The sequence below is a fragment of the Chlorocebus sabaeus genome, chromosome 14 (assembly GCF_047675955.1).
Source record: "Chlorocebus sabaeus isolate Y175 chromosome 14, mChlSab1.0.hap1, whole genome shotgun sequence".
Lineage (NCBI taxonomy): Eukaryota > Metazoa > Chordata > Mammalia > Primates > Cercopithecidae > Chlorocebus > Chlorocebus sabaeus.
This window is the reverse complement of record NC_132917.1, coordinates 8906953-8929434: the sequence shown is the minus strand read 5'-3', so window position 1 is coordinate 8929434 and position 22482 is coordinate 8906953. Positions and strand designations below refer to the sequence as shown.

Sequence of the window (22482 nt, the reverse complement as noted above, 5' to 3'; positions counted from 1 at the left end):
GTGATTAAACTAGGATTAAAATCTAGTTTTGAATTTGGAGTCAAAAGTGGTTTTTCTGCTTCCTCACTGCTCAAGAGCTCTTTGTCTCCCTGCTTTAAAAATGCTTCCTATGTTATTATTGCCTCTGTAGGTGCAAATAGCCCTCATCTCTGTTTATTGGGTCCATCAGGGCCAACTTTCCAGGGAAATAAAACAACTCACACTCAGCTTTTGGCTCCAGTTGGTTTAACAGGTGGGACTCTACAATGACAGCACTTGGTAAGATTCCTTTAAAATAAAACCAGCCATAAATATTACCCTCAGCAGAGTGGTCTTTTAATGATTTTTATGTGTGCTATGAGTGATTGAAGCAGGCTTTTGTCAGTATGTGGTGTGTGGCAAGTGGGGCAGCTGATGGGTGGAAAAGTAGGCTCAGGATTCAGGAGATGGGAACAGGCACTGGTGACATGCCCCTTCTACCATGGCTTCCCAATCCCAACCATCCTTCCTGTATCCACTGCACCTTCCATACGAATCTTTTTCTGAATCCCATCTGATGTGACCGCTTCCTTATTTGAGCCACGAGAGTATTTTGGATTTGGCATTGTTCTGGCATTTGCATTCTGCTTAATGTTGTACGTATCATTCAGGGTTCTGGTAAGAGAGACAGATTGAAGTAGGTAACTAAGGCAACCAGGTAACTTAAAGAGCTATTTACAAAGATGTGGGCAGGTCTTGGGAAATAGCAAGGAATAGCGAAGTTCCCAAGCCAGCTGTACTAGACGTGGAGGGTCAAGGGGGAAGGAAGGAGCAGAACCCCAAGATAGTGGCTGTGGAGCAGGGGCTTCTTCGCAGCAGGGGAGGAAGAACGATAGCCTCCAGCGAAGCTGAGTGAGGGCTGCGGCCGGGAGAGCATGCCCCTGCCTTTCGCTTCTCCCATCCTCTCGTCTCCTGCTGGAGTCTACTTCAGAGGACAAGTTGGTGCTTTGGGGGCACAGAATAGAGAGGAGAGTGGATCTGGAGGGGCATTTAAATACAATCCAGAACGTGAGGGTTACTTCAGTATTTCTTATTTCTCTACCCGATGAATACAAATAAAAAACCCGTTGTCAGACTCCTTTGTGCGCATTCTTATTTTGTCTCTTTCTTCTTAGTCATACATTTTGAAAGAATAGTTGATTTCCTAATTCCAGTTCACTCTTAAAACCGTTATAATCAGGCTTCTGTCTCTGATACTTGGAGCTGAATCCAGTGGCAAATGTTGAGACACGCAGCACTCATCAGTTACTTCCTTGCTTAAAACTCTTCACAGCTTCCATGTTGCCGAGCCATTGTGGTGCTTTTTTTTTTTTTTTTTTTTTTTTTTTTTTTTTTTTTTTTTTTTTTTGAGGCGGAGTCTCGCTCTGTCGCCCAGGCTGGAGTGCAGTGGCCGGATCTCAGCTCACTGCAAACTCCGCCTCCCGGGTTCACGCCATTCTCCTGCCTCAGCCTCCCGAGTAGCTGGGACTACAGGCGCTCGCCACCGCGCCCGGCTAGTTTTTTGTATTTTTTAGTAGAGACGGGGTTTCACCGGGTTAGCCAGGATGGTCTCGATCTCCTGACCTTGTGATCCACCCGTCTCGGCCTCCCAAAGTGCTGGGATTACAGGCTTGAGCCACCGCGCCCGGCTGTGGTGCTTTTTTAAAGTGTGGCTCTGAGACCACTTGTGTCAGAAATCACTAGGGATTGTTACTAAAAGTGTACATTCCCAGGCTGTACTCAGGCTACACCCAGTGAGGGCCAGGGAGTCTTACCTTTTTGACAGGGTTCCTTCCCCTCACCTCCCACCACCATCACAGATAAGAGACTTGGACCAAAGTTTTTAGACTCTTCGTATTATTAAAAGTTTATTAAAATGGAATGTATTTTTAAAAAATGTTTATATTTAACACATTAACATGTACTCGCAAAAATATAAGGCAGTATAATTATGCTATTGACAATATAGTCACAAGGGAAAAATAAAATTCATAGTGGACTCTACTGTAGGCAGTTTGGCCCTGAAACAAGACAAGACTGGAGTTGGATGATGTACACATCTCCCTTCAATCCTGTCACTGCATCTCTGGTGACTGTATGTATAATCTCATGTGCAGAAATGTTGAAAGTCTACATTTGGGGTCCTCCCCGAATGGGAGGCCTGGGCCAAGTGTCCCTTTTGGCCTGCTCTATGAGAGAGCCTGCTCCATGTGGTTCTTTTTTCCCTCCTTTAAAAATTTTATTGATTGATTAATTGAGATAGGCTGGAGTGCAGTGGCTCAATCTCAGCTCACTGCAGCCAGTAGTGAAATTGCTGGACTATGTGGCAGTTCTTTTCTTACTGTGAGCTTACCTTTGAGAGCCTCTGTCTGATGGGGTAGGCTTAGACCTTCCGAAGGATGGCTTATTCAACCCCCGACCCCTGGCAAACTCTCACACTCTTTCCACATATGCCAAGTAAATTGCTTAGAGCAATGTATGCAGAAGTGGCGAGCTGGAATTTAAATCCTGGCTTTCTGCTGCTTAAAGTACTTGCGTACTCAATTACTTAAAATGCTCCTCGATACATTTTCTTTTAACTCCTTGCCTTTGATTAAGCTGTTTCCTCTTGAAATCCCTGCTACACTTTCTGGCTTGGCAGATCCGTAGTTTTCAATAGTCAGCTAAAGCCTGTGCCTCCTTAATGAAGCGTTTTGAGATTTGCCCATCCTTTCCTCCCTTTTTCGGTATCTTGTGGGCATCATATGTTCATGCATACTACACCTACATGCCATAAGTATTTGTAATACTTCAGCTTCAGGCTGCAGGCATCCCGGGTGGACCCATGACTTGGGACCCCTTCACACAGCTGTCTCACATCCCATGCAGCATTTATGTCATGAGGCCCGTGTTCTGGAGAAGGACTGAGAGAAGAGAGGCCCCTGGTAGTCCTGATCCGCCTCTCGCCTTTGCTCTGGACTAACCAGCGTGCCCCATTTCTGTACAGCAGAAGCCCAGTGTCACCCAGTCTTTCTGTCTTTCTTAGGAAAGAGTTAATGGCAAGATCCCATGCAGGGTCCTCACCCCTCTCCACTGGCTCCTTGTCATGTGTGAGTAGCCCTCCAACTCCAGGAGGCAGTGCTGCGAGAGACTGCCTGATGTTTCCAGATGACTGGGCCACCCTGTTGATTGGGGTCCTCTGAACAGTCCCCTCATGCCCCACTTTCACTGTATTCTACTCTGATGACACCTGGAGCATTGAATTTTTTTTGCTTGCTTTACAAGTCTCCCTCCCAAACTAAATTTCTTAAGAATAAGGACCTCTACTTACTCATCTTTGTGTCCCGTCTGCCTAGGACCATTCTTGGCATGGAGCATGTTTGGAGTCCGCAGGGCTGGTGTGATGAAACATAGAATGGCTCAGCTTCTGAATGTCACTTGTTAGCTGGGTGCTCTTGGCAAGGTGCTGATCTTTTATTCGCTTCAGTTTCCTTGTCTATCAAATACGGCACATAGTGGGTCCGTCTGCACAGAGTTGCGGTTAGCACTGAGGAGACGATGCATACAGAGTCAGAACCTGGTGCTTTGGGTGTTACTGACTTTAAGTGCTTTTCCGGAGGCTGAGGAGGTCACCATGCTGTTTAAGTCTTCACATTTTTCAGAGCCTAGCAGTGTGTTCTCTGCCACCCATTTTACAGGAAGTGGAATGTCTTATATATGCCAGGTGGTGAACAAGACACAGGGTACAGCAGAAGTACTGCAGTTGAATGCAGTGATTTTCAGACTTATAACACCACAGCTCCTTGGAGCACTTAGCCTGGTAGAGAGGGCCAGGTCCTGTTGAGGAAGTTAGAAAGGCCAGGTTCTGAGAGGTGCGGTCTGGTGGGGTCGTGCTAGGTGTTCCCAGGGGACTTTTCCTGGTAGCTGTGCACTTTTCCTGTCTTTCACTGGCACTCATGCCTCCTGGGCTAGGTAGAAGGCAGGTTAGGGGCTGGGGAATCTGGACACTCACTTCGCTGGCCGACAAGCTTCTACACAGACTGAGCTCCCCAAATCAGCTTCTGGTCATTCTGCAGCTGCTTTCTCTTGCAGCTGGACTGTGCCTCTTACCGCTGTGGAGTCTTGAGCATTCTGATGCCTTTGGTGGTTAAGCTCACTGAAGGACTGAGCAGCAGGTCTCTCTTAGGTAAGAAGTGAGGGATAGAAACCTTTTTCAAACGGGTTACTTAAAAGGAGGCTGGGGACATGCAAAGCATTGAAGAATTTTGGGGGATTTTGGCTGGATTATTCAAAAACAATTGAATATAACTCTGAGAGGTACCAGTATTTTCAGCTGGATGATTACAGTGTCAGGTGTGGTTGGAAAAAGAAGCTTTATGAGCATTTTAATCAAGAGATTCAGATAAAAGAAGCCTGCAGTTGCACAATTGTCTTTATTGATGGAGAACAAAGGACTGCCACTTTTAGTGTCCCTTTAGTAGGGCCCTCTAGAAAGACTCCTTTGGGATATCTCACCCACCCTCCATGTCCTCCAACCATCCATCCAGTCCAGGGAAGCCTGGCTTTTGGGCAGCAGCGGATGAGTCATCGACAGATCCTCCCAGAGCAGCTCAAAGGAACAGGTCAACTCATGTCCCTGTGGAGTGGGGAAAGCTCTGCTGAGCCAGGCGACCAGCCAGCTGCCAACCCTGTGGACCACATTCTTCTGGGAAGTCCCAGGCTCTGACCAGCATGCCTTGCTTCTGTCTAGGCACTGGACGAAGATGTAACATCCCATTTTAATCCATTATCTCTTAGAAACTTTTTTAGGTTTTGGAGATTTTCTGTGCCAGATTTAGGTGTGTTAGTGGAAGGTCAGAGTGATACATAATATATAATTTTAGATATATTTAAGTTGTTCAGTTACATGTATAGTGTATGTTAAAATAAAATAGATAGCTCCCTGCTTATACAGACAAAACATTCTGGTTCTTTTAATTTTCTTTTTGAAACTAAATTATAGCTGAAACTACAATATATACTTGAAAAACATCTAAGTGATGCTTTCCTTGTTAAAACTCAATGCAGAGGCTGGACACAGTGACTCATGCCTGTAATCCCAGCACTTTGGGAGGCCAAAGCAGGAGGATCCCTTGAGTCCAGGAGTTTGAGACCAGCCCAGGCAATGTAGCAAGACCCTTCATCTCTATATTAAAACAAACAAAAAGAACGAATGGAGAGAGGTGCTGCCTGTTATATAACAAGTAGTTACAAAACTATTTATCTACTGGGTGCTCGATAAATAGTAAAATTGGATATATCTAATTTAACAATATTAAATTTCAAGATAGATGTAAAGACCTGCAATAAAGGTCTAGAAATTAATTGTAGACAGAAAGTGACTTGAGACCAGAAGTACATTTTATCAACAAGCCGTGGGAGTTTTTGTTTATTGTATGGTGTTGCTTAGCTGACCGGATCGTGAGGTTAGGTGAAATAGCTAATCCCAACATAAATTCCAAGTTCAGATGTCTGGAGGGTACCAGGGAAGGAACATAAATGGAAAGGCAGATGCATGGGTTTTCTGAGGTGTGAACAGCATGACCGTCCGAAAGCCCATGCCCAGTCTAAAGGGAAAGCCCCTACTCACTTTTGCTAATGGTGACCGTAAAGGAATGTTGGCTTGATGCGACCAAAGCTGATTTGTCAAGGGAAGATGGAAATTCCGATTTTTTGTGAAAATAGGATTTTTAAAATTTTGGGTAAAATTTTTAAGTTCTCTCCTTTTTGAGCCCTGATAACACATCTAAGGCTAGATTTAGTTGATTGGCCACCAGGAGTTAGGTAACAGTTTCTGTTACAGTTTATGGTGTTCAGTCCATCTGAAGTACACTTGTGTTCTGCGACTTAAAAGGAACATTCACAAATGAGCTTACAACCAGAGCAGGGCACTGAGGACTACAGAATGCTTGGAAACCATGTCAAACAGTAGTTGAAGATACAGTTCTTATATTTCACCATTTAGTAATTTCATCCTTAAATTGACTGAAAGAGTTTCAAATTTTATCTGACTAGTTCTTTTCATTTGGAGAAGATCACATCTTGGAAATAATCTTGAAAGTTAATACCCCGTTACAGTGGAAGGTTGGAATTTCACACTACTAGCATTTTATTCTTTTTGCAGATCCAGTATTACTATTATTAATTGGTTTACATTGTCAAGGCTATTTTATGGTATGTGACATTAAAATAAATGTCTAGCTGGAGGGGAATAAAGTAATACTTGGAAAGGTCTTGATAAGTCCCTGTCAGTTTTTTGTTTTTCTAGAATGTGTATTGATTTTTGGCCAAAATGTTTTATTTTGTGGTAACTCTGGAGTTACCAGCTTTGGAGTTTAGGTTTAATCTGCAGTGTGCTTCACTGTGAGTGTCAGCATGCCTTTTCTAATACTAGGACTGACACAGCTGTTCTTATTAGCTATATCCCAAGAATAGCAGTGATGGAGATTTTTGGTTTGCAAGTAGAGCCAAGAAGATGAAGGTAGAGGACAAGGCAGAGGTTTGTTGAACTAGTACTTAGTATCTTTGGAGATAGTTAAGGGGTTCTTAGTATAAGCTTATAATGTTGGGTGCTGTAATTATAGCCCTTGTATATTTCCTGTACAATGAGACTAGTTATGTCTTCACCTTTTGTTCTTGGAAAATACTTTTAAAGCCACATAGTAAAGGAAAATTTTGTTAAACTTGGCATCAAACATTGAGCCTCAGCTGTCTATTAGACTTGAACGGAAATTCTGATACACTAATCGAAATTAATTCTAAGTATTGTTGCAATTTTTATATGAATTGAGGGAATTCATTTCTAGGCACTCAAGTTTCTTTTTAAGGTATAAGAAATATAAATTAATGGAGAAATATTCCGAGAAGGTTTTTGGCATAGACTCAGAGTTTTACTTTATAGGATTATAAAGTGATCTGTTAAATAATTTTTGAATGAATATTGCATTGGGTAGGAAATGCTTCAGTAGATTAAAAAATTCTTAGAAATTAATATTAAAATAGTATATTAAAGATAAAAGGATGTTGGTACTATGTCAGCAAAGACAGAAAAGACTGAAATAGTGCCAGAGGCTAGACTTGGATTGCTTTCCTTTTTGTATTTTATTGAAAGTAGGAACCACTAGAAAATAATATAAAAATATTAAACTACTTTCCCTATTTTGTCTCTATCTCCAGATTTGATAAATGTGTGATATTGGAGTTTAGCCCTTGTGAAATGAAGGAGAAAGTATAAATTTTCTTGGAATCCTGTAGCAAAGGTGCAACTTCTAGTTAAGGAAACTGCAGTGTAAAGAAGGGACAGCTTAGCTCATTCAGTATTTATTGATTGCCAGGCTTTTTTCTAAGCCTCAAATTTCAGAGAGCAGAGGGTCGAGTTGGCAGGGTTGGATGATATAGCAAATGAAAAAACAAACGTGTTTCATATATTTAGATTATAGTGACTAAGATCATGGATTCAGGAGTCAACCTCTGTTCCAGTTTTGGTTCTGCAACGTAGCATCCCTTACAAGCTGTGTGAGTTTATCTGGGTGCACAGGAGTGCAGTGTGTAATGAGTACTCTATAAATGGTAGCCATGGCTGCCATTGTACCTTTTGTGCAAACTGCTTGTGTGAAATAAAATTTTATCAGGTGGTGGTCATCTGGATTGTACTTGAACACTTCTGCTGGTGCAGAGCTTGCTCCCTTCATTAGGGCAGCCAGTTTCATTTCTGGATAGTTGTAGTTGCTAGAGAGTTTGTCGTTTATGTGCTTGCAAACTTTCTGGAGTAACCCAGAAGTGGTCTGAATAAGCCCATTTCTTCGTGGTTACCTTTCAGAGAATTGGACGCTTCCTATTCTTTTTTCACATGACTGGCTTATGAACAACTGCGTATTTGTACATTAGGCCTCAGTAACCCTCAGTCTTCTGTGAAATCCATGGGCTCATGATTGAACATTTCTAGCTCTCCTGGGATGATACAGCCCCATATCTTGAAAGTTCACTTTCTAAGTTTTGTCCTCTCTAGAGTTTTGCAATGTTGGTGTACTTATTTGAAGATATGTTTTTGTTGTTGTTGTTGTTGTTTTTTGCCTCCATTATTTACTAAAATGTACTGAAAATAAAATGGCTAATTTATAATAAGTATGTTCTCATAAATTATCCTGTTAAGTCAATGATAGAACCCAGGAGGCATGCCCAGAATACCATTTCTTTAGACACAGTAGACTTATTTGACGTTAGCTGGCTGATGGTGTGTCAGGAGTGAGAAAGGAGCATAACTGAAGGACGCAGGTGGCATGCTGGAAATGTGTTACCTAAGATTGCACTGAGATAGGGGCTCATCAAACACATTTTTGGTCAAATGTCTTAATGATAGTGTTAAAATCAACATTGAGTTAAAGGTGAATATCATCCACTCAAATCTGAAAGATTTCTTTGTCTTCAACTCCTGAAAATGATCTACAATGTCATCTAATCATTTCTGCAAACATTTGTTTCCCTCCGTAGATTCAAAACAATAGGAACTATCTTATTAAAACATTTTAAGACTTAATTTCAGGTTTGATTAGTGAGAACAATATATGTTTTAGATACTCCAGTTTTCTTTAACACTTTCCTTTTTTCTTCATATACTTTATGTATTTTATTGTATATGATTCATTATGGGTATTATTATGTATGAGTTTAGGATTTTTTCTCCTTGCCATATTGAGATGTCAGAGCTAATTGTTCTCCTTTTAATTCATTCTCACAGGATGTGTAGAATTCACAGATAGAGCTTTTTCATGAAAAAGGCTGTTTTTCGTTACTTGAATGGAAGTAAATAACTCAAAATCAAATACAGCTCCTAAGGGTTATTTTGTTTAATGTTGGCACACTAAACAAGCTTGCAAATAACATATTGTGAAATAATCGAATCTCTTAATGACTTATTTAGAAATTTGGCTCAAAGGATCTAATGTTCTAAAAGTTGTCATATAATGAAGCTTTCTCAATACTCACATTAACTTATTTGTTTCCCTAGTCTCAGTTATAGTATTTTATTTTTGTAATAAATATTTAAACTGATACAACAGTAATATATAAATCATATAAAGTCATTTATTCTTTACACTCCAAGGTAACTGTAGGCTGTTTATACGTATTTGAAAGTTGATGTTCATCTAGTAACAGTAAATATGAATGACATGCATTGTTTGTATTTTTGATGTTACTTCGCTGATCAGAAATGATGGTAGTTTAGGCTGTCAGATGGTCACTGACCTCCACCAATTTAAGGGTGCTACAAATGACCAGCAAGCAGACATTAGGCCAAAACCCAAACCAAAGCAAAATAGCAGGGATTTGGGCTTAACCACGGAGAAAGCCAAAGTTCAGTTCATCTGTACCTTAAAAAGGGAGGTGAAATGAGGTACTTCATAATGTTTTTGCTGTTTGAGAGCTAATTCTTCTCTTATAACATGCAAATATATTTAACATTTTTGCATTTCTAATTCCATTTGTGTTTTCAGTAATGTGTCACATACCCTAGTAGGGAACTGAATTTAGTTTGTATATTTCTCATCTGATTTAGAAAGTAATACATCTTTATCATATGAAACTTATAAAATAAAGTATAAATAGAAAATTTAAAAATCACCCATTACCCTTTAGTCCAGAGACAACTTTTGTTAATATATTTATATTAGAGTATGTGTGTATATTGAAACAAAATTGGGCTTATACTGAACATAAAATTTTTGTAACCCAGCCACCACGTTGTGAGGAATCCCAGGTTATATAAAGATGCCTTGTGTAGGTGTTTGAACCTGCAGGCCCAGCTGAAGTCCAGATGACAGCCAGCATCCACTGTCTGACATGTGAGTGAGCAAGCCTTTAGATAATTCCAGTCTCTTATGCCAAATAGAGAAACAATGAGGTATCCATGCTGAACCTTGCCCAAATTCCAGATTCTAGAGCAAAAGAAATGTGAGTGTTTTCAGCTGCCAAATTCAAGGGTACTTTTTAGGTCATCACCAATTTCATTTGGCAATCATATATATTTTAAAAATTTTAATTGAATCTAACTTAAATATGGTGAAATGCATAGACATTCATCGTGCAGTTTGACCAATTTTGACAAATGTGTACACTTGTGTAACTCATATCCTGTGTAAGCCTAGTAAAGGTGAACATGGTAGGCCAGAGCGAGCAAGGTGTAAGTGTTCGATGATGAGTGGAAAAGACTGGGAGGACTTTGGTCATCATATAGATATGATAGGAAGCCATGAGATTTTTGAAAATATACTTTTAATTTTAGAATAGTTTTAAATTTGCAGAAAATTGTGAAGACAGTACAGAGAGTCTCCACATACCCCATGTCCAGTTTTTCCTCTTGTTAACATGTCTCATTAGGATGGTCATTTGTCACAGCTGGTGAAACAGTATTGATACATTATTGTTGACTAAACTCTATACGTTATTTGATAGATTTCTTTAGTTTTTACTTAAGGTTAAGGTCTGTATTAGTTAGCTTTCATAACAAAAACCATAGACTGCGTGGATTAAACAACAGAAATTTATTTTCTCACAGATCCAGAGGCTGGAAGTCTGAGATCCAGGTGCCAGCATGGTTGGGTTCTGGTGAGGGCTCTCCTCCTGCCTTGCAGATGGCCACCCCTGGGGGGTGTGCTCACCTGGTCTTTTCTAGATGTGTTCTTGGTGAAAGAGAGAGCAAGCCCTCTGTGTCTCTTTTTATAACGGCGCTAATCCAGTCAGGCCAGGGCCCTACCTATCCTCACAACCTCATCTAATCCAAATTAACTTCCAAAGGCCCCCATCTCCAAATGCATCACATTGGGAGTGAGGACTTCAACATATGAATTTTGGGGGGAAACAGACATTCAGTCTATAGAGTCCTTTTGTGTTCCTGGATCTTATGCAGGTTACGGTATTACCTTTTTTTTCTTTTTTCTTTTTTTTTTTTTTTTAAGACAGAATCTCGCCCTGTCGCCCCCAGCCTAGAGTACAGTCATGTGATCATGGCTCACCACAACCTTGACCTCTTGGGCTTCAGTGATCCTCCCACCTCAGCCTCCTGAGTAGCTGGGACTGCAGACTACATGTGTCACGAGGCACGAATAATGTTGTATTTTTTGTAGAGAGGGGATTTCACTGTGTCGCCCAGGCTGGTCTCACAAGACCTGCCTCAGCCTCCCAAAGTGCTGGGATTACATATGTGAGCCACCATGCCTGGCCCATATTACATTTAGTCATTGTGTCTCCTTAGCTTCCTCCAGACTGTGGCAGTTTCTCAGACTTTACTTTTTTTTGGTGACCTTGTCAGCTTTGAGGATTACTGGTCATGGATTTTGTAGAATCTCTCCAGTGGGATTTATCGAATGTTTTTCTCATGAGTCTGTGCTTATTGGTGTTTGAGAGGAAGACCACAAAGATGAAGTGTTGTTTTCATCACATCATTCCAGGCTATGTACTTTCAGTGTGACTGATCACTCTTGATGTTAATTTGATCACCTGGCTGAGGCAGTGTCTGTCAGATTTCTCCACTGTAAAGTTTCTCTTTTTACTCCCACTTTCCATATTGTACTCTTTGGAAGAAGCCATTCTGAGCAGCCTATGTATAGGGATAAACTGTGGATGCTTTGAATAGAGGAATTAGCTACTCTGGTTTACCTCTGAAGAAGCTCTCATTACTGTGTGGAGGGCAAGAGTTGAATCAGGGAGGGGAGTTGGCTTGTGATCACAGTAGTCTAGGCTTGGTGATGGTGGTTATGGTGGGTGTGGTGAAGAGTGGCCTCATTTGGGATATAGTTGAAGGTAGAACTGATATGACTTACTGGTGGATTGAATGTGGTTATGAGAAAAAGAGAAGACTCAAGGATGATGCTTCCTAAGTTTTTGGCCTAAGCAGCTCGGACAGATAATTGTGGGGAGCTAGGGAAGAGGGTGGGGAGGACTGGAAGAGAAGTGGCTTTTGGAGCATGGGAAGGGGTGGATGTGAAAGGTTTTCCTTTGGGCTGTGTTAAGTTTCAGATGCTTGTTAGACTTTGAGGTATAAACATGTAGACCATTGAAGATGTGAATCTGGAGTTCAGGTATAGATCAGGTCTCAATATTCTATTTGGGGGTCACACATTTTGTCTTTAAAGAATTCCATGTATTTTCAGAATAAAAATTTAGTTTGATAGAATAAAGAGCCTGTGGTAATTCGATTTGAATTATGAAAAAAATTTAAATCAAACTTTTTTTTCCCCTGAAAGCATTGTGAAAAAAGGGTAAAATGTAGATGGTTTTCAATCAGCATCAGTGTGACCTGTCTGTGTCTGACCTAAGTCTCAGCTAATATATCCAGTTGAGCAGTGGAAGATTAAGAGTTTGATTTGCATGTCTTAAAGCCGTTGAGAAAAGGAACTAGACATTTTAGTTTTTTTTTTTTTCCCTAAGGAACTATATGCATATATTTTGAGCCTTACATTTTTTTCTTAGAGGGAAACTAGTCAGGAGTGGGAGGCCTCTGAACAAGCTGCATTCTGTGTAGCCGCCAGCTTTTCTTTCTCTTTATCCAGGAGAACGCTGGCCTTCAGCGCCTCTTTCTGCTTCCCCTCGTTCAGACCAGTGGGGGCGACTGGCTTTCCTGTCTGACTCCTCCTGTTCTGGTAATGAAGATAGGGAGGCTGAAGGATTGATATTATTTGGCTCCCTATTTAGAAGGTAGTTATGTAAAATTAAATAAAATTTGGCCAATACCACTTATAACTTTAAGTTGTTGTAGAAATTGATTCATTATTATTCAGAAAAGATAATTTTAAGTTAATAATACTGGAAGAATTTATGGGTTTTTTTCTCTCCCTTCCCTCCCCCCTAGTTCTTTATTTATTTTTAGAGGTTTTTGTACTAGTACGTCCTCCCTTTTCTGGGGAGTTGATTTGAAAAATTAGATTTGCAAGAGAATATATGCTTTTAGAGGATGATGAAAGCCACTTGCACTGCAACTTAAGGAAAACCCTTTTCAGCTCCCTGCATGCCCTATTTAGACCCCATCCCAGAGAGGAATGACTTCTGGAATATTGTGTTAATCATTTCCTTGCCTTCTTCGTAATGTTAACCACAAATGTTTATATGTATGTGGTAAAAAACATGAAATTTACTATCCTAACCATCTTTAAATGCACAGCTCAATAGTGATAAGTATATTCACAGTGTTGAGCAGTAGATCCCCAGAACTTTTTCATCTTGCAGAACTGAAGTTGCATATTCATTAAGCAACTCCCTGTTTTCCCCACGTCCCAGCTCCTGGCCTTTTGTTTTTATGAAGTTGACTGTTCTAGATACTTAGTGTAAGTGGAAACCTATAGTGTTTGTCTTTTTGTGACTGGTTTAATTTCACGTAGCATATGTTTTCAAGGTTCATTTTTATTTTCACATGGGAGGTATGTTATGGGACCTCATAAAAGCCAGAATTTCCTTCCTTTTAAAAGCTTAATAACATTCTATTCATAGTTCTTAATTTCCATGTGATTGAAATTATAACATTTAATTTATGATTTGTGATATTTTTGTACTTAGTTTAGAAAATCTTCTGTATGCTGAGATCATAAAGATATCTTCCTATATTATCTTTTTAAGAAATATTTTTTATTTTAAAACAATATTAAACTCACAGAAAAGTTCCAAGTACAGTTTAGAGAACGTTTTCCTGAACCATTTGAGAGTAAGTTGCTGACTCGTTGCCCCATCACTTCTGAATACATTTGTGAGATTTCCTACAAAAAAGGACATTCTTCTGTGTAATCTCAAAATGACTATCAAAATTAGGAAATTAATACATTTCTATAATCAAGTCTTCAGATTTTAAGTTTTACCAGTTATCACATCAAGTCCTTTTTAGCAACAGCATCCAGTTTAGAATCACAGGTTGCATTTAGTTTGCATGTCTCTTTAGTCTCCTTAAGTCTGGAACACTCCCTTTATTGAATTGAGAAGTATTCCTCCTTCTTCTGTTTTCTGGAAGGGATTGTGTAAAACTGGTATTAATTCTTTTTTAAACATTTGATAGAATTCTCCAGTAAAACCATTTGGGCCTAGAGATGTTTTTTTCTAGGAGATTTTAAATTCCAAAGTGTTTTGTTAACAGTTACAGGGCTATTTAAATTATCTATTTCATATCGGGTGAGTTATAGTAGTTTGAGTATGGAATTGGTGCATTTCACCTAAGATATTTCCATTTTAGCTAATCTGTGTGCAGTTTTATTCTTCCTTACTTTATATAGATATATTTGTAATGAAAATACAATATGTATTTATGAAAATAAATATGTATTTTACATCTGTGTCATATACTTTTATATCTGTATCATATAATTTGGATCAAACTCTAGATGCAGTCAGGACCTCAGTGGCAGGCTGTATTCTGCACAGGTGGGAGTCTCAGTGACCTGTGAAGTCTGTGCCTTTACACACTTCAGAATTTGCTATGCGTGAGTCTCTCTGACCGTGCAGATAGTTGTACTGTGGCTATTCTGTGCACACACCTCATTCTATTTCAATTTTTTTCCTTCAAAACAGTGTGATACAGTGAAAATCAGATTTGCTATGGTCCCTGCCCCCAGGTTGCTTAGAGTCTCAGAGGGGTTATGGAGAAGTAATTAGGAAATTGGGAATCAGAGTGGTTTGTGTTCTGATGAGGAAGGGACAGGTCCTTATGAGAACACAGAGAAGAGGTACATGTTTTATTCTCCTCTGCATCTCTAGCACTGGGTACAGTACTTGGCACATAGTAGGTTCTCACTAAATCTTTGTTGAATGAATGAATAAACTCAGAGGTGGGTTGATTGCATGGTCACTTTTGGGGAGATCTTACGTCTGAGCTAAGTTAGTGATATCCACTGGAAGTAGATGGATAGAGGGAATTCTCCCAGGTGGGTGCAATAGTATGCAGTGTCATAGAAGCAAAGAAAGCTTAGCGATCTAAACAGTTGTCTAGAGGTGACTATTTGCAAGTGAGGAGTGGTTTCCAAAAGTGATTACAGACGGAGGACTAAGAAGAAGTTACTCTGACCAAAGTGTATATTGGACAAGGTTAGCGAAGAACTAAAATTGATTTTTATGGATTAGCATTTTTGGTTCTGGCTGTTGTTTACCATTGTTAAGTTTAGTTTCTAATATACCTTAAGAATAATGCTTCCCAAATGAATGAGAAATATTTTTTTGTGAAATATGGTACAGCTTTCTCCAGGTCTTACCTACTCATCTTACTCAGACTGTCTTTGCTCGAAAACAAACCTTTCCTATGCTGTAAATATGTCTGTGATAAATCATGAGTTGACTGCTCATACTGGTAGGTCATACATGAGCATTTTCATGTGCCAGGTACTGTATTGAGACCCTGCTGTGGGTTACCTCACTTAATCCGGACAGCAGCCTATCCGAGAGGAAACCAAACCTGGGTTCACTCCCACTTTACAGAAGTAACTAAGGTTTGGGGAAGTTAAGTGGTGTGTACCCAGCGTCACTTTGATAAGCCCACTACTCATGTTTGGATCTAAGTCTGTCTGTCTTCATTAACCGTTGAGTTTTGTGTGCTCTTTCCAAGGTTTCATATGTCTTTTTATTAAATAAAAAAGACCTGGGATTTAGTTTTGGGTACAGATCTTTAGAAAGTTCATCAGTTAAATAGGGAAATAGTTTGTAATGAAGTAACATATTAGGACACCCCTAAAGCAAATTACAGAAACCCACTTCAGCTAGCCAACATGGCTGGATGCAGATAGTCCAGCAATAAACACTGTGTTCTTCGTCTCTGTCTTCCCTCTTTTTTTCTTTCCTATTTCCCCCTCCCTCCTTATCCCACTGCCCCACTCCCTCTCTCATCCTGCTTTTCTTTGAGTGTTGGCCCATTCCCTCCTGTCATAGAAGCAGCTCATTTGAAACCAGTTCCAGTTGTGATCCTGGGAAGGGAGATCATCGTCTTCTCTGAGGCTCTGGCAGAAATGCCCTAGGGAAGATTCTTGTTCCTGGGGCCTGGGGCTGTGACAGGACTTTGTGAAACTACATGGAATGGGGCTGTTGGGGGTGACAGAATATCCTTATTTCATCTTGATAAGACATATTTGATGGCTGAAAGCTATAATTATTATGTAAAGATAATGCTCAGTATATTTTAATAGATTTGTCAAGATATAATTCATGTACCATACAAGTCGCCCATTTAAAGTGTACAATTCAATGGTTTTAATGTTCTCAGCTGTGCAACTATCACTGCTGTCTAACCTGGAACATTTTCATCCCTAAAAGAAACCTTATACCATTAGCAGTCACTCCCCATTTCCCCAAACCCCTCAGCCCTAAGCAACCACTCGTCTACTTTCGGTCTCTATAGGTTTGCCAGTTTCATGTAAGTGGAATCATACAATATGTGGTCTTTTGTGTCTGGCTTCCTTCATTATCATAATGTTTTCAAGGTTTATCTTTGCATATCAGTGTGCATTTCGTATTGCCAAATAATATTTCATTATGTGGATATACCACATTTTATCCATCTGTTGATGGACATGTAGGGTGTTTTCACATTTTGGTTATTATGAATAATGCTGCTATGAACATTTTTATAGAAGTCTTTGTGTAGATTTAAGTTTTCAGTTCTCTCATATATATACCTAGGAGTGGAACTGCTGGATCATATGCTAACCGTGTCTCACATTTTGAGGAACTATTTTCCGAAGTGGCTGTACCATTTTATATTCCCATCAGTGGTGTGTGAGAGTTCCAGTTTCTCCACATTTTTGTCAACGCTTACGATCTTTTTGATTGTAGGCCTCTTGGTGCATGTGAAGTGGTATAATTTATAATATTTTATGAAAAGGTTGTTTTGTTTTTTAAACACTTGCCTGTTTACTTGTTTTTTTGTTTGTTTGTTTTTTTGCCTTGTGTTGGAGCTCTCCCAGTTGTCTCCCTGAACCTTTTCCACCTCAGTCCAGGTGGCCAGGTAGGCAGACCATGTCACTCAAAGGATCAGAAGTGTATGTTTGCTTGTTTTTCTTTTTCTTTATAAACTTCATAATCTACAAGTACAGATAGGGATTATTCTTATTTTCATATGAAGAAACTATGGCGTAAAGAGGTTGTAAATGCCAGAGGTTATTTGGTCAGGGCTGAAACAAGGGTTTGTCGTTAGGGTTGATTGGGTGGTGTTGAGTTGCTTGCCTCAGATCTGCTGTTGTCCGCCTGCTGTGATGTGGTAGGTGCATTCCTGTGGCACACATTCCCACTGTGTTCACTGTGTTATATGTAGTTCCCACAACCTAGTTGCATCTCTACTGCTTTTTTTCCTAGAAATGTGAGGGCAAGGGTAATGTTTTAGGAATAATCTTTATTAAATTGTTCACAAACTTGACTACTTTAATTTTCATTAGTATAAATTACTTGCAGCACACCAGAACTGAACCATTTTTCTATGATTCACAATTGGTGCCTTTGACTACTTAGTTATGATGACCTTTATCAACTGTGTAGGGCTATTTAACATTCACCTTGGGGTTGGTATAAAATGTGATATTCTGGCAGTCCATAGTCTGGGATGCACAGATGGTTTTCCATCTGTGGCTTTCTCCCTGGCCCTAAAGAGACTCTATTGTTAGGCGTATTAGTAGTGGAGTCTGCATTTCAGGACTCCATGTTGAGTCTTGTGTTGTCAGCACAACATGAAAGAATCTATGTTGATCTCTTGCCATCAATTTGCCACATGCCACTGTATAGTTTGGAAGTCAAAAACTTGTGATTTAGAATTGCTGTTCAGCTCATGCTTAATATTATAATGGCATCAAGCAGTAGCAAGAAGAGATTACACATATTGGCTGCACCCCCTAAATTTGGAATAATACAGTGATCTGCATAAGATAAAAGGAAACATGAGCTTGCAAGTATCTTAACACATACTTGTTAAGCTGATAATGTGCTGGGACTAGGTGCTGGGGGATACAATAAACAAAACAGATAAAAATCCCTGTCCTTATAAAATGTACATCCCAGTGATTAATTTAATGATTTCCTAAAAGATCAATTCATCATATGCGACATTCAGGCAAAATAATCTATTGCGATTTTTTTGGTAGTAGTTTCTGGAAACTTTAAAATTATAAAAAAGAAAAATAAGAAATTAAAAATGCCTAAATTGATTCATTTAGATAGTGTATTATGTAAGTGATTATTGGTTAAATATCCCAAAGGCAAGATACCACAGATCCCAATCTATCCATTAAAAGTTAGTACCTTTTGTATTGACCCGATCCTTCTTGAAGAGTGTACTATTTTAGTGGGAAGCAGTATAATTTCAAAATCACATCATCATATCCATAAGTTGATATTGTATCTAATGGAAATCTGATGATAATGAGGCAGGCCAGTAGAGGAGTTTTTTTTGTTTGTTTTATAGAAGCATAATTTGAAGACGTGTAAAATTAACACTCTGGAAATTGATCTTTATTTTTAAATATTAGGTAGTGTGCTGATGTTGTAAAAAAGGTTTGAGGAAAGCACATCTCACACATGAGTGTGGAAACCCAATCATCACACTTAGGAATTTAAAAAGGGTCAAAATAGATGTCTGCTCCCCCGCCCCCCCCTTTTTTTTTTTAAGATGGGTGCTTTTTAAATTTTTATTTTGCTTTAAGTTCTGGGATGCAAGTGTAGAATATGCAGGTTTGTTACATAGGTATATGTGTGCCATGGTAGTTTGCTGCACCTGTCAACCCATCATTTAGGTTTTAGGCCCCAATGCATTAGCTATTTGTCCTAATGCTCTCTCTCCCCTCACTCCCCACCCCCTGACTGGCCCCAGTGTGTGTTGTTCCCCTCCCTGTGTCTGTGTGTTCTCATTGCTCAACTCAGGTGGATGGATGCCTTTTACCCTGTAGTACCTAGGCACTTGGAGAGGAATGCTTTCAAGTTAAATTAGGAAGGGATCACAACTCTTATTTGGGCTAATGTTTCTGATGGTCATAGCAGGAATGAATGAGTGAATAGATAAATTTTATTAGCATAAATAAATGAATGAGTGAATAAATTTTATCTAATTTTTTAAGATAAATTAGTAAATTTACTTATTATTATAAATAAGTAAATTGTTTACAAGATAATTTTAGATGACGAAAAATACTGTAAAGTCAGTAACATGGGGTCCATGACAAGTGATTGGGGATGCTGCTTTAGATTGTAAGGTCTGTGAAGCTTTGGAAGATGTTATGTGAGTTGTGAATGGTGAAACATCTGTGTGCACTCCAGGTGTGGTGGTGGGGAAGTGTCAACTTTGGGTTAGAAGTGAGTTGAGTGTGTTGGAGATGGTCAATATGTTGGAATATAGCCAGTGAGAGAAACAGTGTGAGATGAGGCTGGAGAGGTGGAAGGGGCCTTGGCCTTTTAGGGCAGAATAAGGAGTGGAGATTTTATTTTAATCATGGCAGTCTGTAGCGTGTTTTAGGTCTGGGGATTGGTGGCCTCATGTCTGTGGCTTCTGTGTAGGGACTGACTGGTACAGGCAGGAGAGGAAATGGGGACCTTAAAGAGCTGTTGTCCAGACAAGAAGCCATCACAGTCGTGGAGACAGAGCCCGGCCCAGCTTTGTGATGTGCTTTGAAGACAGAGCTAAGAAACGTAAGCGTGGATTCCTTGTGGAAGGCAGGTGATGAGGAGTCAGGGGTTGATTGCTAGGTGTTGGTCGAAGTGTGATGGTGCAGTTACTGAGATGGGTCAACTTGGAGGAGAGGTTGGTGGTGAGGGGAATCAGCAGCTCCCTTTTGGCCACAATACATTTTAGATACTTATTAGATATTCAAGTGAAGTGGTTTAATGGGCAGTCGAATAAATGTCTGAAGTTCAGCGGAGAGGTCAAAACTAAAATGACAGAGGATGGTGTCAGCAACATAGAGCTCACTTCAGAGCCATAGGACTGGACGAACTCCCCATTAGGGAGTGGGCTCTGCAGTTTACTTCCTTAAACTGAGAAAGTTGGATGCGATGGTCTTTAAGGTCCCTTTTTTTCCCCCCCAAAATTAGATATTCATCGAGTTCTAGGAGCCTTTGTAAGAAACTTGAAGTGATGAGAATTTTCTCTAAAATGCTCTAGCGTCTTTTAAGCCATGGAAAGGATGAATGGGGAAGAAATATAGACATTTCAGTATTTCACATCTGTATTTATTCCACAATTGCTTGTCCACAAAGTGTGATATGTAACTTCAATGAAATACCCTTCTGAGAGGGAAAGTAATATCAGTCACATTGCAAGGTTTTCAGTTGAACCCAGTGGTGGTCAATGTGAACTTATTTTTGTTAGAAAAAATTTAAACAGCTTCATTGAGGTATAAGTGAAACCCAAGCTGTACATACTACAAGTGTAAAATTTGGTGTTTTGACATAGGTATCCACCCATAAGGCTGTCACCACAATAAAGATGATAGACATATCTGACACCCAACAGTTTCCTTGTGCCCTTCAGTACTGTCTCCCTTCTGCCTCTCCCTGGCCTCCATCCTCAGGCAACCACTGATAAGCTTTTTGTCACTGTAGATTAGTTTGGGTTTTCTAGAAATTCATATAAATAGAATTATGCAGTAGGCACTCTTCTCTTCTTCTGGCTTCTTTGACTCCACATAATTATTTTGAGATTCATCCATGCTGTTGTGTGTGTCAATAGTTCTTTCCTTTTTGTTGCTAAGTAAGTCATATCCTATTGCATGGCTATACCAGATTCACTTGTGCAGTCATTGTGAAGTTAGACTACTTTCTTTTTCCCTTCAGCAGGTCTTCTGATTTGCTGGTATTGTTTGTAACCACCTAAGAGGTTAAACGTGTAAATGTGCACACACACAGAGACACGCTCCGAACTTGCTTTATGGAAGGGCTTCCTTGTTCTTGTATTCATCCCCCTTCTTCCCATTCAGGGATGGGCTGCTTGGCTTTTCATTTGTCAGAGCAAGCTTGACAGTGTTTGGAGAGGAAGCAGGCCCATCCTTTCTGTGCATCTGTGTTCTGCGTGATGTTCTGGGATGTGTGTGTTGTTGAGCCTTACTTATTTTTTATCTGGCTTTTATTTATTTCAGTAGGTCGCCTACTGAAGCTTCATAGTTTAACCCTTCCTTAGGCTTCATTATTTAGCACTTGTGGATGCAGTTAATCTAGTACCTTTTAATTTCATAGGAAGTGTAAATAAATTCCTTCTCAGTTCATTGGAATTTTTTATAGTTGGTTAAGACAGAGATCAAAATGAGACAAGCACTCATTAGCCTGGTAGGTAGGTGCCTACCTTTAATCTCTGTGGTGCTTTGATTAAATCACTCGCTTTCTGCTTCTGTTTCAGTGCATTTGGAAAAACGCACTGCTTTTTGGTTTGTATGGATGATCTGAGAATATATTTAGGGATTTGTGAGTTAATCAACCTTTGGGAGTCTGGCTGTTTTTAACAACATCAGCTTTAGCGTGGAGTTTATGGATGTCTGGGCTGTAGATTGGCAGTTCTCTGTGCTGTTGTCTGGGGAGGAAGAGGAGAGGATGTTGTGTCTGATGTACAGGCTTGTCCTGGCAGAACAGGGCTTCTTGCTGGCTGAACCCAGTGTGTTTGGGGTAGGTGGGATTAGAATGGGCAGTGGCCATATAATTCAGGAGATAAGAAATAGTCTTAAGAGAGGCATGCCAAATAAATCTCTCTACTTTGTGTTCTCATGATGCTGTTTCTCTGCCTAACATAAGACTTAGTGGCCATCATTTTTTTTTTTTTTTTGTATTATTCATTTAATTGTCTTCTTTTACTTGCCTGTAAGTTTTGTGAGTACAGGGAAAACCATGGTTGTATTGTCCATCCATTGTACCTATACAAGAAGTGTTTACAGAATGTTGTTAGAATGTATCCTTATGCTTCTTGTATTTATTTTACATTTGTGGTTATAAAGTTTCTAGTTGTAGCAATTAATGTTAAGAGTTTTAAGCCCTTTAGGAAAGATGGAAGATAAATATGAGCTATTTTATTAGTCTGCTCTCCTTGATTTTAAGCAAACTCTCGAGGCATGATTCTGGCCCCCACCCCCTCACCCCCATTTTCCTTTCAGTGAATGAAAGGCACAGATGGAGCCAGGCCTTCCACTCAGGGATTGGTAGGAATGCATAGATGAATACAATTTGTTCCCAAGCCATCAGAAGCTCACAATCAAAAAGGAAAGTCAGACTCATAGGCCAGTAAGTTACAGTTTAATATAAACACGTACAGAAATTACTTTAAAAGTATTTTGGGATCCCAAAAAGTATGAATAAAGGTTCTACTTTCTAGGTTGAAGAGGTGGGTAGAAGTGACCCCATTAAGTAAAACAGGAGATCCAGGAGGAAACGAGGCAGATTTGGTAAGATGGTGACATTGGTCAGGTACAAGTACAGTAAATAATTCAGTTTTGGGATGTTCTCAGTTTGAATTTTGTGCAGTGTTGTTCTTTTTAGGTAATCTGT

General features: G+C 39.7%; 1 protein-coding gene and 1 non-coding gene across 6 annotated transcripts in view; one reads left to right on the top strand and one right to left on the bottom strand.

Annotated features, from left to right (window-relative positions):
* MBOAT2 (membrane bound glycerophospholipid O-acyltransferase 2) overlaps positions 1–22482 on the top strand; it is a 148679-nt gene that overhangs the window by 6441 nt on the left and 119756 nt on the right. The window contains exon 1 of one of the 5 annotated variants that reach the window (XM_038006532.2): positions 9759–9857. The exons of the other annotated variants lie outside the window; for them this stretch is intronic. The gene's annotated coding sequence lies outside the window, so the exon portion shown is untranslated. Of the gene's footprint in view, positions 1–9758; positions 9858–22482 lie in introns of those variants that run through there. 5 annotated transcript variants of the gene reach the window in all.
* Positions 18486–18586, bottom strand: LOC119627468 (small nucleolar RNA U13). Its single transcript, XR_005243659.1, has one exon. It is a non-coding gene; the product is annotated as a small nucleolar RNA U13 (small nucleolar RNA).